The sequence below is a fragment of the Gouania willdenowi genome, chromosome 17 (assembly GCF_900634775.1).
Source record: "Gouania willdenowi chromosome 17, fGouWil2.1, whole genome shotgun sequence".
NCBI lineage: Eukaryota > Metazoa > Chordata > Actinopteri > Blenniiformes > Gobiesocidae > Gouania > Gouania willdenowi.
The window spans coordinates 3,877,534-3,892,707 of record NC_041060.1 but is presented as its reverse complement, the minus strand read 5'-3'; the positions used below and the strand labels follow the sequence as shown (position 1 = coordinate 3,892,707).

The 15,174-nt window shown below is 40.9% G+C and overlaps 1 protein-coding gene across 3 annotated transcripts in view; it reads right to left on the bottom strand.

The window, feature by feature from the left end:
- Positions 1-12,750, bottom strand: part of pik3r2 (phosphoinositide-3-kinase, regulatory subunit 2 (beta)) — a 47,690-nt gene extending 34,940 nt beyond the window's left edge. For 2 of the 3 annotated variants that reach the window (XM_028472690.1, XM_028472692.1), the window contains exon 1: positions 12,463-12,750. The gene's annotated coding sequence lies outside the window, so the exon portion shown is untranslated. Of the gene's footprint in view, positions 1-2,809; positions 3,096-12,462 lie in introns of those variants that run through there. The other variant, XM_028472691.1, reaches the window with a different exon arrangement.
- Positions 12,751-15,174: the final 2,424 nt, after the last annotated feature.

The following is a 15,174-nucleotide window of genomic DNA, read 5'->3' as shown; positions in this document are numbered from 1 at the left end:
GAGAAAAAAAAATCCACAAAGTCAAATTCTGAAATATAAGAATGGTAGTCCCCTAAAATACCAAACTACGTCATTAGTAGTTATGTCCTTTCATAAGGCTACCAGTTCTATAAGTCATTTTATTCACTACATCTAGATAAGGACGAAAGCCCTGGAACAAACATATAAAAAAATATCCAGAACATGTTTATATTATCAAAGTGAAAAAAAAAAATCAGTAGAAAAGTACTTAAAAAAAAAAAAGAGCACAAAAAATTTAATTCTGGAAAATCACTTGTTTTTTCAAAATACATATTTCATCGTTGGATGAGACAGAATGCGAGGACAGAAAAGAACATGGCGTCCGACATCTGTGGTCCATTGAGCAATCAAGGACATGAACGTTTCTACAGGAGACGAAAGGGTGACGAAGGAGAAAAAGACGCAGGTAGAGAGCGTAGGTAGTGGAAAAGTGGAAAGTTATTCCGAGATAATTGGGGGCAAATTTCCGAAGCATCTAAAAAAAATAAAAACGAGGTTAGGCTCCGTTTACAAGAGCCCCGATGTTTAACCATCGTTGCATAAATAGGGATAAACGGACAATGTTTTGAAAGATTGGTTCAAAAAAATGTGCCACCACCACTGCTTTATGTTCGGCTGCGTGGTTGGTTTATACTTTGGTCTAGATTATCCTCCATTCCTCGATTCTCTAAAAGCAAGCGCCACATTCACTGCAAAAAGGGGGGCGCAGTCCGTCCTTCCTTCCTCCGATAACATCAAACTACGTCATTAGTAGGTACATCATTTCTTAAGGCTACTTATTCTATAAGTCCAATTTTTATTCCCAAAATCTAGAAAAGAAAGAAAGCTCAAGAAGAAAAATATAAGAATATATTCAGAAAATATTGTTTACATTTATGAAAGAAAATCAGTTAAATTAAAAAAAATTCTCTCCGCGAAAAAAGAGCGCAAAAAAACTTTTTTTTGAACGATATATAGTCGTAATTCTGGAAAATTGCATATAGTCGTTGGATGAGACAAAACGAGAGGAAAGAGGAGAACATGGCGTCGGACGTCTGTGGTCCATGGGCCAATCAAGGACATGAACGTTTCTACAGGAGACGAAAGGGTGACGAAGGAGAAAAAGACGCAGGTAGAGAACGTAGGTAGTGGAAAAGTGGAAAGTTATTCTGAGATAATTGGGGGCAAATTTGCGAAGCATCTAAAAAAAATAAAAACGAGGTTAAGCCCCGTTAACCAGAGCCCCGATGTTTAACCATCGTTGCATAAATAGGGATAAACGGACAATGTTTTGAAAGATTGGTTCAAAAAAAATGTGCCACCACCACTGCTTTATGTTCGGCTGCGTGGTTGGTTTATACTTTAGTCTAGATTATCCTCCATTCCTCGATTCTCTAAAAGCAAGCGCCACATTTACTGCAAAAAGGGGGGCGCAGTCCGTCCTTCCTTCCTCCGATAATATCAAACTACGTCATTAGTAGGTACATCATTTCTTAAGGCTACTTATTCTATAAGTCCAATTTTTATTCCCAAAATCTAGAAAAGAAAGAAAGCCCAAGAAGAAAAATATAAGAATATATTCAGAAAATATTGTTTACATTTATGAAAGAAAATCAGTTAAATTAAAAAAAATTCTTTCCGTAAAAAGAGAGCGCAAAAAACGTTTTTTTTTTTTAACGATATATAGTCGTAATTCTGGAAAATTGCATATAGTCATTGGATGAGGCAAAACGTGAGGAAAGAGGAGAACATGGCGTCGGACATCTGTGGTCCATGAACCAATTAAGGACATTTTTCTCCTTCGTCACCCTTTCGTCTCTACACGAGACGAAAGGGTGACGAAGGAGAAAAAGACGCAGGTAGAGGTAAAGAGCGTAGGTAGTGGAAAAGTTAAAAAGTGGAAGGTTATTCTGAGATAAATTTTCGAAGAATCTTAAAAAAAAAAAACGAGGTTAGGCCCTGTTTGCAAGGCCCCGATGTTTAACCACCGTTGCATAGACAGGGATAAACGGACAGTGTTTCAAGAGATTGGTTCGGAAAAAAAAGTGCCACGACCACTGCTTTTCGTTATGCTGCGTGGTTGGTTTAAACCTTGGTCTAGATTATCCTCCATTTCTCGACTATCTAAAAGCAAGCGCCACATTCACTGCAAACGGGGGACGCAGTCATCCGTCCTTCCTCCGATAATCAAACTACGTCATTAGTAAGTACATCATTTCCTCAGGGTACTTATTCTATAAGTCCAATTTTTATTCACTAAACCTAGAAACGAAAGATAGCCCAAGAAGCAAAATATAAGAATATAATATTATATTATCAAAGTAAAAAGAAAATCAGTTAAATGACTTATTTTTCTCACCGTGAAAAAAAAAAAGGAAAAAAAAACGCGGAAAAAGTAATTCTGGAAAATTGCATATAGTCATTGGATGAGACAAAACGCGAGGAAAGAGGAGAACATGGCGTCCGTACTCTGTGGTCCATGGACCAATTAAGGACATGAACGGTTCTACATGAGACGAAAGGGTGACGAAGGAGAAAAAGACGCAGGTAGAGGTAGAGAGCGTAGGTAGTGGAAAAGTGGGAAAATGAAAAAAGTGGAAGGTTATTGTAAGATAAATTTCCAAAGCATCTAAAAAAAAAAAAAAAAAAAAAAAAAAAAAAGGTTAGGCCTTGTTTGCAAGGCCCTAATGTTTAACCATCGTTGCATAAACAGGGATAAACGGACGACGGTTAAAAAAAATGTGAATGAGATGAAAAAAGAATGCGCCACGACCACTGCTTTATGTCAGGCTGCGTGGTTGGTTTATACCTTGGTCTAGATAATCCTCCATTCCTCGACTCTCTAAAAGCAAGCGCCACATTCACAGCAAACGGGGACGCAGTCCTTCCTTCCTTTTCCTCCGAAAATATGTAAGAGTTCCAGTGATGGCAGGATGCGGCAGAGTGCAAAAAAAAAAAAAAACCTCACTCATTTACCCCCACTTCTTCTTCTTCTTTTGCTTTGCGAGAAGCCGGATAGGCTCAGGCAGAGCTTCTGAGTCCAACATCCTTGGAGTGGAGAGGCGAGAGGTGCCAGGCAAGACACGTGGCACTGGCATACCCAACCACAGCCCACAATCCTCACACCACCATACCCCCCACCCCATCCTGAGACTCCGCTCCCTCCCTTCTCCACCTGCTCTTCACCCTCCCCACCCCAAACACACACGCAGTAGTCCTGCCTCCCGCCCCCCCACCACTGTCCTCCACAGTGGGTGAAAAAGTCCTGTCGTTGTTGTTTTTTTCTCCAGTTGCCATTCCCTTGTTTGTTTATTTGCCAAAGAAGTAAAAAAAAAGAAGGAAAAAAAAACAAGATGATGAAGTAAAAAAAAGAAGAAACACTTGAGTGCTGGGCCTGAGCTGAAGTCTTTCACTTTCACTTGAAAAAGTGGAGTCGTGTGTGTCTCAGTCCAGGTTTAGCAGCAGTAGCAGTAGCAGCTGGAAAGCTCAGCGTCAGTTGATCCTTTTCTGTTTCTCAGGCTTTTGTTTCTCAGGCAGCGACAGAGCAGCAGCAGCAGCAGAAAAGCAAAGGAAAGAAGAAGGAAAAAGAGAGATGACGATGCTCAGGCAGAGCTACCGCGGCTGCACTTTACTGTCACCGGGACTCCAAAAACGGCTGCAGGAGACCGCGGGGGGAAAATAATTAATAAAACAGGCAGCAAGTAACTCACTGTTGCTAGAGAGAGGGAAAGTAATCCCACGCTCTGATTGGCTGACGCTCTGGACATGTGCTCCCCAGTCACAGGAGAAGCCGGGCAAATCAAAGGAAATGTGCTAATATTAGAAAATGTATCTAGGCAGTGATCAAACATCGCAGACGGACATCTCTGCTGTTTCCTCACAGCGATAACACTCGGTGTGTTTAGAACATGCAAAGATACTCACTGGATCCTGTTTAATGCTGAGTGGGGGTAAAAATCTGCCCCTGAATAAAGATCCCAGACATAACGAGGGAAAAGTCTGCTCTCCACGTGATTGGTCGAGGCTCGGTGAGTCACACTGAGGCCGTGCAATCAGATGAAAGTAAGTCAGGTTTGGGTTTTTGAGGTGACATGGAAATAATAGTGACTGTGCTACAATAATTACACACACACACACACACACACACGCACCAGCTTTTAGAAAAACGGATTTAAATTGGAATGCGATGCAATTCTTAAAAAGTTGGAAAGAACATTTGCTACATTTATGTCGTAAATTTCTTGCTTTGAGAAGAGCAAGAAAACAAACTGTAAGTGGAATTTTTACAACTATTTAATTTAGTTTCAGGATTTTTTTTTGCATCGTTTGCACAAGTAAATTAGTCTTTTTGTATACTTGTTTATTTTCACTTTATCATTAAGCGTTATATTTATTGCTGAATTGTCTTTTTGTAGTTTGTTTCTTATTTTGTAAAGGTGTACTAGCATGACAACAGTATAATGTACATTATAGTCTATTATCTTCCTTTTTAAAAAGCTGCATTTATTACATATGATCAAAATAATTCAATAAATATTAGGTTTTTTTAAATCTTTATTGAAGTGTAGACTAGGGCTGCTCACACCATTATTAATTATTAACATCTAACTTTGAATATGGATTCACAAACGGCTGCTTCAAGCCCTCCAACATCTACTTTATTTTTGTTCTTTTGAAATAATGAAACATTACAAACAGTAAATAATACACAGTTATAATTAATAGTCAGTATCATGTCACATCAAAATTTATATCCATAAGAATGTAATTTCTGTACAAACCAACTCTATAATATATATCGACGTCAGACACGGTCAACTGGCGGCCCTCGGTTTAATTTGGTGCCGCCTTCAAAGTAAAAGCGCAAAATGACTTCAAAAACTCCCAAAATACACAAAAATAACTGCACAAATTTACCCTAAAAACACATAAAATGAGAACGACATAAAATACACAAAATGACCACAAGAAAAATGCTCATAATGTGAAAAAAATGACAAATATACAAAATGACAACAAAAACTGATTGAACTCATTATTGTTCACTGTATCGATGCTTAGATTATTGGTCATTACTCTAAATCACATGTATCAAACTCAAGGGCCAGGGGCAAAATCCAGCCCTTTGGAGCATCCAATTTGGCCCGTAGGATAAAATAAAAATTACAGAGAAAATATGAATCATTGTGTAAATTAAACTCAACACTCCTAGTGCTTATATCACATGATTTCAGTCCTTTTTAATGTTTAACTGTTGAAAAAACTCAATCCTTACAAAATCCCTAAATTTTCCTCAAATGATTACATAATATTTCCCTTAATTAAATAAAAATTTGTCACAAAATCTAGCAAATCTAAGGTGAAGATCCTGGTGGGACTGATATCTGTCACTTATTGCATGGTTATTGTCGGTTTCTTACATATTTAGTATTTTATGTACATGTAGAAGTGCAAACTAGGCACAATTATGTTGAAATTACTCATTTCCTCACATAAAATCTGCGGCCCACTTGAGATCTAACTGCTCTAAATACTGACATGAATGTTGATAAATAACACACATATTATCAAATGACAAAAGTTGCTCATCACTGTGCATCAACACCGTACACACACACACACACTAAATAATGTGAGTCAAATATCTGGGTGTTCTTATGAAGATTAAAACTGTAAATTTCTTTTGCGACGCTGATTTAAGGTGTTTATTGATATACGATGGATTCTCTAGCTGTGTGCAGCCACGCTGGGGAGGAAGTGAGCTCAGATCCAACATGAACGCAGCTTGGCCCGAGGCCATCTGTCCACATGGATCTGAAAAATGTGCTGCGCCACAGGCTGGAAAGAGGAGGAGGAGGAGGACGGAGCAGAAACAACATGGAAGCTCACAGAGAACGCACGTTTTAACACGACTTATCCATTCTTACCACCTGATTTGTATTTGTCCTGGTGGACGTCACTAGAAAATCTCTGAGCTAAATAGAAACAGCTGCGAGACATTTGAGTGCTAAAGAAGCAACGTTGTGAAAAGTTAGCAGAGGATGCGAGAGGCAGGCCTTAAGCAAACAAACATGCATCCAAAAACACAAAATAACAAGAAAAAGAAACAGGAGGACAATATAAATACACAAAATGACAAAAATCTACAAAATAACAACAAATGTGAATCCCAAAACACAAAAATTACAACAGAAAGAAACAGGGCAACATAAATACACAGAATGATGAAAAAATATTTTTTTAAAAACTGACAAAAAGGCACAAATTGACAACTCCAATAATGTACAAAACAACAAATAAAACACACGCTCCTTTGTTCTTTCCTGTATTAAAGCACAGATTCAATTTGTACATTTATAATAAATTGCTACTTTGTTAAGAAAGCACTTGAAACGGTAGATTTTTAATAGAAAAAACATAATCAAACTGAAAAGCTGTCGTGAAAGGGAGCCTGTTTTAAACCTTCTAAATCATTCGGGAATTTAAAAAAACTGGGATTTCTAATAGCAGTAAGTGCATGGCTTTGATCATCAAAGGCAACATATGTGCAGTACTGGGTGTTCCTTAACTTAGTAAAAAATACAGTATGCAGGAAATCTACTCACACAAAGCCTGTCTGTCCTAGCTCTGCATCACAGTTAGCACGTTAGCTCGTAAACGGCTTCAACTATTGAGTTTAAGTTGCTTCTTACATTTTAGGAAAGTCCCAGTTTCAGACGCTGTCAAACACACGTTTCATCCAACGCACACAAATACACTAAGCAACGTTTTTATCAGCAGCTAATAGCATGCTAAATATTAAACCCAGGTGTGGCGGGGTTCGATTTTCGTTCAAAAAGAAGAACCACGACCATCCATATGGCAAGTCGACTTTCATTTATTTTTCCAAAAATGGTGCCGGTGCTCAATATTTACAGTGGAACACAAATATTTACATCAAGAGAAAAAAAAAAACACAACCTGGTCCCAGCTCTACTTCCAGCTGAGAGGCTTTCAGAAATGTTCAGGTACATTGCTCCCACATGCACCTCCAGAGAAAGACTGCCCTCTATGCAGCTTCCTACACTGCTTTTAACAGGTTAGCCCCTCCCTTGGGTGTGGTTTAAATTAAACCAAAAACAATTATTAAGGAATACAAACAAAAACAATATTCACATCCTTTTCAAATGATAACTGATTTTCTAATAAACAAATGCATTTTTCAAATCACATTCTAAATTAATCCCCATTAGTGCCGTTAGTGACGGCGCTGCTCCGTCACACCAGGTGTGTTCGAGCAGCCTGACACTGAAAATCACAATTTCTCGTATAACATTATAATTTTATTTCATAGCTTATTTTGTATTAAAACGCTGGTTTTAGGAGTCACTGCTGTCACAACTTTCCAGAACAGCATAAAAAGCTCAGTGAGATGGATTAATGAGTGTGATCTAACCCAGACCTTCATCTAAGCAAGCCACACTACAGAACTCACTCACACGTGCTGTCCCTTAGAGGAGAAAAGGGCAAAAAGTGTCACATATTGTTCAGCTGTTTTTTAATAAATGTCCCTGATTGTCCTATTGTGTCATTAGGTTGTTCTTTTGTGTATTTTTCCGTAAATTTGGACGTCTTTCTGAGTCGTTTGTGTATTTTTTTTGTATGCATGTTGTTCTTGGATTTTTGTTTTGTTTATTTTTGTTCTTTTTTGTATTTCTGTTGTCCAATTGTGCATCTTTTTGTTTCCTTTTGTGTATTTGTGTTGTTCTTTTGCATATTTCTCTGCCATTTTGTGCATTTACTTTTGGGCCACAAGTTATTTTCATTTTTTTTTTTAACCAATCTTAAAACACTGATGTTATTTTTGCCTGTGTGGCATTTTTCATCAGAAAATTTACTTTCTGGCAAGATTTTAATTGAATTATTCTAATTTTGGCCCATATCACCCAGCCCTAGCAGTAATTTGATAAATTGTAAACATGTACCAAAACATGCATTTGTGGGTATATTCAATGTCAGATTACAATTTCCATATGATTGTGTTTAAAATAATAATAACAATAACAAAAATAATAATAATAATAATAATATGCCATTTCAGTTTCAGGAAGTGTTTTTTTGTAATTTTTGTCCATTTTCCATTTAGTTATAACTCTATTATCATTACAGGTTTCATTTTTGAATTGTTTGTCTAAATCCACAATAAACAATTACATTCATCATTGTCTAATTATATCACATCCAAATGTTGTTTCAAAACAACTGAAGTGGAGTTAGTGAAAAAGCAGTGTGGTTACACTGGTTAGTGACTTTATATGAAACCAGTAAGTAACCAGTGGAATGTGAAGCTAAAATAACCAGGAAAAAAAAATAAAAAAATCTAGAGCAGTGTTTGGGCTTGTGTTGCGCAACATTGTGCTCGCTTTCATTCATGCACATCTGTGAGATGTTTAACAATGTTTTCAAGAGATTACTCTTTTCTTTATCTGTTACAGGACATTCAAATCAACTGAATTACACACACACAAACACTCGTGGTGCGCGAGCGCAAAAACACTCGTGGTGCGCGAGCTCAAAAACACTCGTGGTGCGCGAGCGCAAAAACACTCGTGGTGCGCGCGACCACCAACAGACACGTGGTGCGCACACCCACCAACAGACACGTGGTGCGCACACCCACCAACAGACACGTGGTGCGCGCACACAATAACAGACACGTAGTGCGCGCACACAATAACAGACACGTAGTGCGCGCACACAATAACAGACACGTAGTGCGCACACACAAACAGACACACAAAAACACTCATGGTGCGCGCACACAAACAGACACGTGGTGCGCGCACACACAGGCATGTGGTGCGCGCACACACAAACAGACACGTGGCGCGCACACACAAACAGACACGTGGTGCGCGCCCACCAACAGACACGTGCTGCGCGCCCACCAACAGACACGTGGTGCGCGCAAACAGACAAGTGGTGCGCACACCAACAGACACGTGGTGCGCACACACAAACAGACACACAAAAACACTCGTGGTGCGCGAACACAAAAACAGTCGTGGTGCGCACACACAAACAGACACACAAAAACACTCGTGGTGCGCGCACACACAAACAGACACGTGGTGCGCGCACACACAAACAGACACGTGGTGCACGCACACACAGACACGTGGCGCGCGCACGCACAAAAGCACTCGTGGCGCGCACGCACAAAAGCACTCGTGGCGCGCACGCACAAAAGCACTCGTGGCGCGCGCACGCACAAAAGCACCCGTGGCGCGCGCACGCACAAAAGCACCCGTGGCGCGCGCACGCACAAAAGCACCCGTGGCGCGCGCACGCACAAAAGCACCCGTGGCGCGCGCACGCACAAAAACACCCGTGGCGCGCGCACGCACAAAAACACCCGTGGCGCGCGCACGCACAAAAACACTCGTGGCGCGCGCACGCACAAAAACACTCGTGGCGCGCGCACGCACAAAAACACTCGTGGCGCGCGCACACACAAACAGACACGTGGCGCGCGCACACACAAACAGACACGTGGCGCGCGCACACACAAACAGACACGTGGCGCGCGCACACACAAAAGCACTCGTGGCACGCACACACAAAAGCACTCTTGGCGCGCGCACGCACAAAAGCACTCTTGGCGCGCGCACGCACAAAAGCACCCGTGGCGCGCGCACGCACAAAAGCACCCGTGGCGCGCGCACGCACAAAAACACCCGTGGCGCGCGCACGCACAAAAACACCCGTGGCGCGCGCACGCACAAAAACACCCGTGGCGCGCGCACGCACAAAAACACTCGTGGCGCGCGCACGCACAAAAACACTCGTGGCGCGCGCACACACAAACAGACACGTGGCGCGCGCACACACAAACAGACACGTGGCGCGCGCACACACAAACAGACACGTGGCGCGCGCACACACAAAAGCACTCGTGGCACGCACACACAAAAGCACTCGTGGCACGCACACACAAAAGCACTCGTGGCACGCACACACAAAAGCACTCTTGGCGCGCGCACGCACAAAAACACCCGTGGCACGCGCACGCACAAAAGCACCCGTGGCGCGCGCACGCACAAAAGCACCCGTGGCGCGCGCACGCACAAAAGCACCCGTGGCGCGCGCACGCACAAAAGCACCCGTGGCGCGCGCACGCACAAAAGCACCCGTGGCGCGCGCACGCACAAAAACACCCGTGGCGCGCGCACGCACAAAAACACCCGTGGCGCGCGCACGCACAAAACACCCGTGGCGCGCGCACGCACAAAAACACTCGTGGCGCGCGCACACACAAAAACACTCGTGGCGCGCGCACACACAAACAGACACGTGGCGCGCGCACACACAAACAGACACGTGGCGCGCGCACACACAAACAGACACGTGGCGCGCGCACACACAAACAGACACGTGGCGCGCGCACACACAAACAGACACGTGGCGCGCGCACACACAAACAGACACGTGGCGCGCGCACACACAAAAGCACTCGTGGCACGCACACACAAAAGCACTCTTGGCGCGCGCACGCACAAAACACCCGTGGCGCGCGCACGCACAAAAACACCCGTGGCGCGCGCACACACAAAAACACCCGTGGCGCGCGCACGCACAAAAACACCCGTGGCGCGCGCACGCACAAAAACACCCGTGGCGCGCGCACGCACAAAAACACCCGTGGCGCGCGCACGCACAAAAACACCCGTGGCGCCCGCACGCACAAATACACTCGTGGCGCGCGCACGCACAAATACACTCGTGGCGCGCGCACGCACAAATACACTCGTGGCGCGCGCACGCACAAATACACTCGTGGTGCACACACACGCACAAACACTCATGGCGCACACACAAAAACACACATGGTGCACATACACAAACACTCTGTGTGCGCACACACAAACACTGTGTGCGCACACACAAACAAAAATTGTGGTGCGCACAGACAAACAAACACTGCGTGCACAGTAGCACACACACAACCACCCTGCGGTGCGCGCACACAAACACTCGTGGTGCACACACACGCACAAACACTCATGGCGCACACACAAAAACACACATGGTGCACATACACAAACACTCTGTGTGCGCACACACAAACACTGTGTGCGCACACACAAACACTCATGGCGCACACACAAAAACAAAAATTGTGGTGCGCACAGACAAACAAACACTGCGTGCACAGTAGCACACACACAACCACCCTGCGGTGCGCGCACACACAAAAACACTCGTGGCGCGCACACAAAAACACTCGTGGTGCACACACACACAAACACACATGGTGCACATACACAAACACTGTGTGCGCACACAAACACACATGGTGCACATACACAAACACTCTGTGTGCGCACACAAACACTCTGCGTGCGCACACAAACTTGTGGTGCGCACAGACAAACAAACACAAACACTGCGCGCACAGTAACACACGCACAAACACTCGTGGTGCACACACACAAACACTCTGCACGCACACACAAAATCACCCATGGGCGCACGCCGCACACACAAACACTTGTGGTGCATGCACACACACACAAACACTCATGGTGCGCACACACAAACACTGCACGCACACACACACTCATTTTAGAATTGTTTTAGGAGTCTATGCCTTCACTACTTCTCAGAACAGCATTAAAAGCACAGTTGGATGGATTTCTGTGTCCGTCCTAACCCAGACCTTCATCTAAACAAGTTACACGACAGAACTCACTCACACATGCTGTCCCTTACAGGAGAAAAAGCCAAAAAGGCACATATTGTGCAACTGTTTGTTGATAAATGTAATGTTGCATCAGCAAATTTAACCCAAAATTGTCTTTCTGGTAAGACTTTGAGTTAAAAAAATAATCAAGATTTATATCGTATGTCTCCATTTAGGGAAAAAATATCGAGATGAGGTCCGTATTGCCCAGCACTAATACTTTTCATGTGCATGTTCTTCAGGGCTCCACACGAGTAACACTACAGTAAGTACACAATCTTATGCACAGGCTTAGCCTTTAATAACACTTCACATTTACTGTAAACAGTGAAAAGTACTTTTGTAATAAATGCTTTTAAATAAAAGCTACTGTCATATTTATTTACCACGTACACAATAATGTGCAGGAGGGGGAAAAAAAACAGAAAACCAAATGTTTGTTTCTCCATGTGAAAGTTAACGGGCTTTTCTCTTGAGTTTGACGTGTTTGTTGCATGATAGACGTCATAATGTGGATTAAAACTAAATGTCTTAAAAGTTGACACAAAGTGTAGCAAACTGTGCTTCTTTTGCTCACTTTTAAAGTGCAGTAGTAACAGTAATAGAAACAGCGTGGCTACAGCACAGTGAGCAACACTTCCACCATTTTCCAGTACAGTGCTACAGTGCTAATGCTAGTGCTGGTCCTACTGGGTGAGTGCGACTCTACTGGAAATGTGCAAAAAGTTGGAAAAACTCACCAGTTTCGCTCCCCCTTGTTTCGGCTCTGTGGGGCTTTAATAAAACCGTCCGTGTTCTAACGAAAATGAAGCCGCTGGTTTTAATGTGAGTCAGCGTCGGTCAAACTTGTTCTCCGGGGCTTTACTTTGTGACTTTTAACGTCTCTCGCTCTCTCCCTCTCTCCCCTCCTTTCCGTTCCGTTCCTTCCCAGCTCGTTACTCGTTACTCGTTACTCGCAGCTCACGCTCTCAGCCATTTTTCAGCTCCACCACAGAAGAAGAAGAAGGAGAGAGTGCGTGGGAACTCATGGGAGGCAGCGGAAAGAGACGAAGTGGAGCGGAAACAGCCGAGTGATCAAAGAGGGTCACTCAGCGGCCTCAGCGTGGAAATGTGAAGCTGACAGCGTGATAGGGTACTAGGTAGGGTTCTATGGAGGTAGAACCGTGTCTTCATGATATATATTTAAAAATAATAATAATAATAATAATAATAATAATAATAATAATAATAATAATAAATTGATAAATAAAAAACAACAAATTAAAATAATAAAAAACTAGAATTAAAAAAAAACAATAAAAACAACCTTCACTTTAATTACAAGTGAATTAAAAAAAAAAAAAAATCAATACATTTTCAATAAAAAAAAAAACTTCATTTCAATTAAAAAATATTTTAAATCCAAGAAAAAAAATTCACTTTAATAAAAGAAATTTGATTAAAATTATTTCTATGGGAGGCCGTTTAGGAGAAAACACAGTGAATTCAATAAAATAACATTTTCAATCGAAAAAAAAAAAAATGTACTTCAATTAAAAAAAAAAAAAAAAACATTTAAATGAAATAAAAATTCCCTTCAACAAAAAAAAATCTCTTTAAATAAAACAATAAATTCACTTTTTTAAAAAAAACAACAACTTTGACACCCAAAATAATTGCATTTCAACACTTTCTTCTTTAAGTTGTTGTTCCTATAATTGAATGTTTTTGTAGTAATTTCCTGTCATTTTGTGTATTATTTTTTAGTAATAATGTATATTTTTGCTTTGAATATTTTCTGAGACATTTTGTTTTTAGTTATTTTTATGTACTTTTGCTGTCCTTGTGTTTTTTTCAGAGTTGTATATTTTTAGTGATTTTGCCACATGTGGCCCACATCTGTGCATGTACATAGGAAGTGATTAAATGTGCAAAAACAGGTTTTATCAGATATTTTCAACTGTGACCTTGTCATTTTTTCCAACTTTAATACACATTTTAAGACATTCCCAGAAGCTGTAGTTTGCTATCATTAAACTATTTGTTTATTGAAGAAAAAGCGAGCTGCAGGTTGTGTGTGAAAGAAAGAAAACATGAGGCATTAGTAGTAATTCAGACATTTTCAGTCCTTGGAAATCCTTTATTCAAGCACTGTTAGGGGTGTCTCACTGTAGTCTGCATCAGATACCCACAGGGTAGCATTTCACAAAAGGCCTTTTCTCACATTTAAGGTGGAGTTGCACGAACATGTCGGGGCAGGAAACTGTTAAATTTATTCTCACGTGCACGTCAAAGGGTTTCTGTGATGATTTGACATGGACACAAACTGCTGGAATACAGCAGAACATGTATAAAAAAGTTAAGAGGGTCAAATGTATTATTAATAATATATATAATTCAAAGTCCAATCACAGTGACCCTTTTTCTTCTGGAAAAACTATCATTTATTGAGAGTTCACAGTTAAACAACAGTTAATGATCTGGTAATTTAAAAAATAAATGAAAATAATAAAAAAAAAAACAAAAAAAAAAAAAAACAGTAGAAACATTTAAAAAAAAAAAAAAAAAAACATTTCATAAGCTAAATTAAATCCCCCAGGTCCACGTCTCAAGTCAAATCTCAAAGCAACAGCACACATTAGGACCTGTTTAATCAATCTAACCCAACAAGGTCACTTTCAAAGAACATCAATGACATCGGCTATAAGGTCCACCACTATTTATATATATATATTTATATATATATATATACAGTATACATCAACAGCATTGAGTTAGTACTGCAAAACCACTTGTTTCCATATCAAAAACATACAAAAAAGGAGATCACGTTTTTTCACTCGGTCCTTTACACACTGAGGGATTCTGGGTAAATTCCATGTTACATTTTTTTTTTTTTTCCCCCCTACAATAATTTAACAAAAAGTTTATAGTTTCACCAAAAACGTAAACATTTGTTCGTATCAGATAATTGAGAAAGAACAGCCAACGGAGCCAGGTTTGTAAGTTACAATTTAACAATCCCATAGAACAGCGGTTCTCAACCTTTTCAGACCGCGACCACCAAAATGAAGGTGCCAGTACCAACAACGTAATTTAAAAAGTAAAAACAATTAGTTTAAAGTGACAAAAAATGGGCATGACAAATTGTGAATGTTGTTAGCAATAAATAAACATAAAATATGGTGAAAAGAGGTTAAAAGTGACAATAATGGATCAATATATGTGACATTAGGTGGAAAAGTGGTGGAAAGGGTTTATAAGTGATGAAAAATGTCTTGAAAGTGTATTATTATTATTTGGCCCATAGTAACGTAATGTAGCAAAAATACAGTAAAAGGAGCAAAAATATGACAAGAAAAAGTGATAAAAATAGGTTAAAATATTATAAGTTTAGTGGAGTTGCAGAAAAAGGGTAAAAATAAGCAAAAACGTGCTCAAATTGTTCAAAAAAATATTCTTAGATTTCTTGA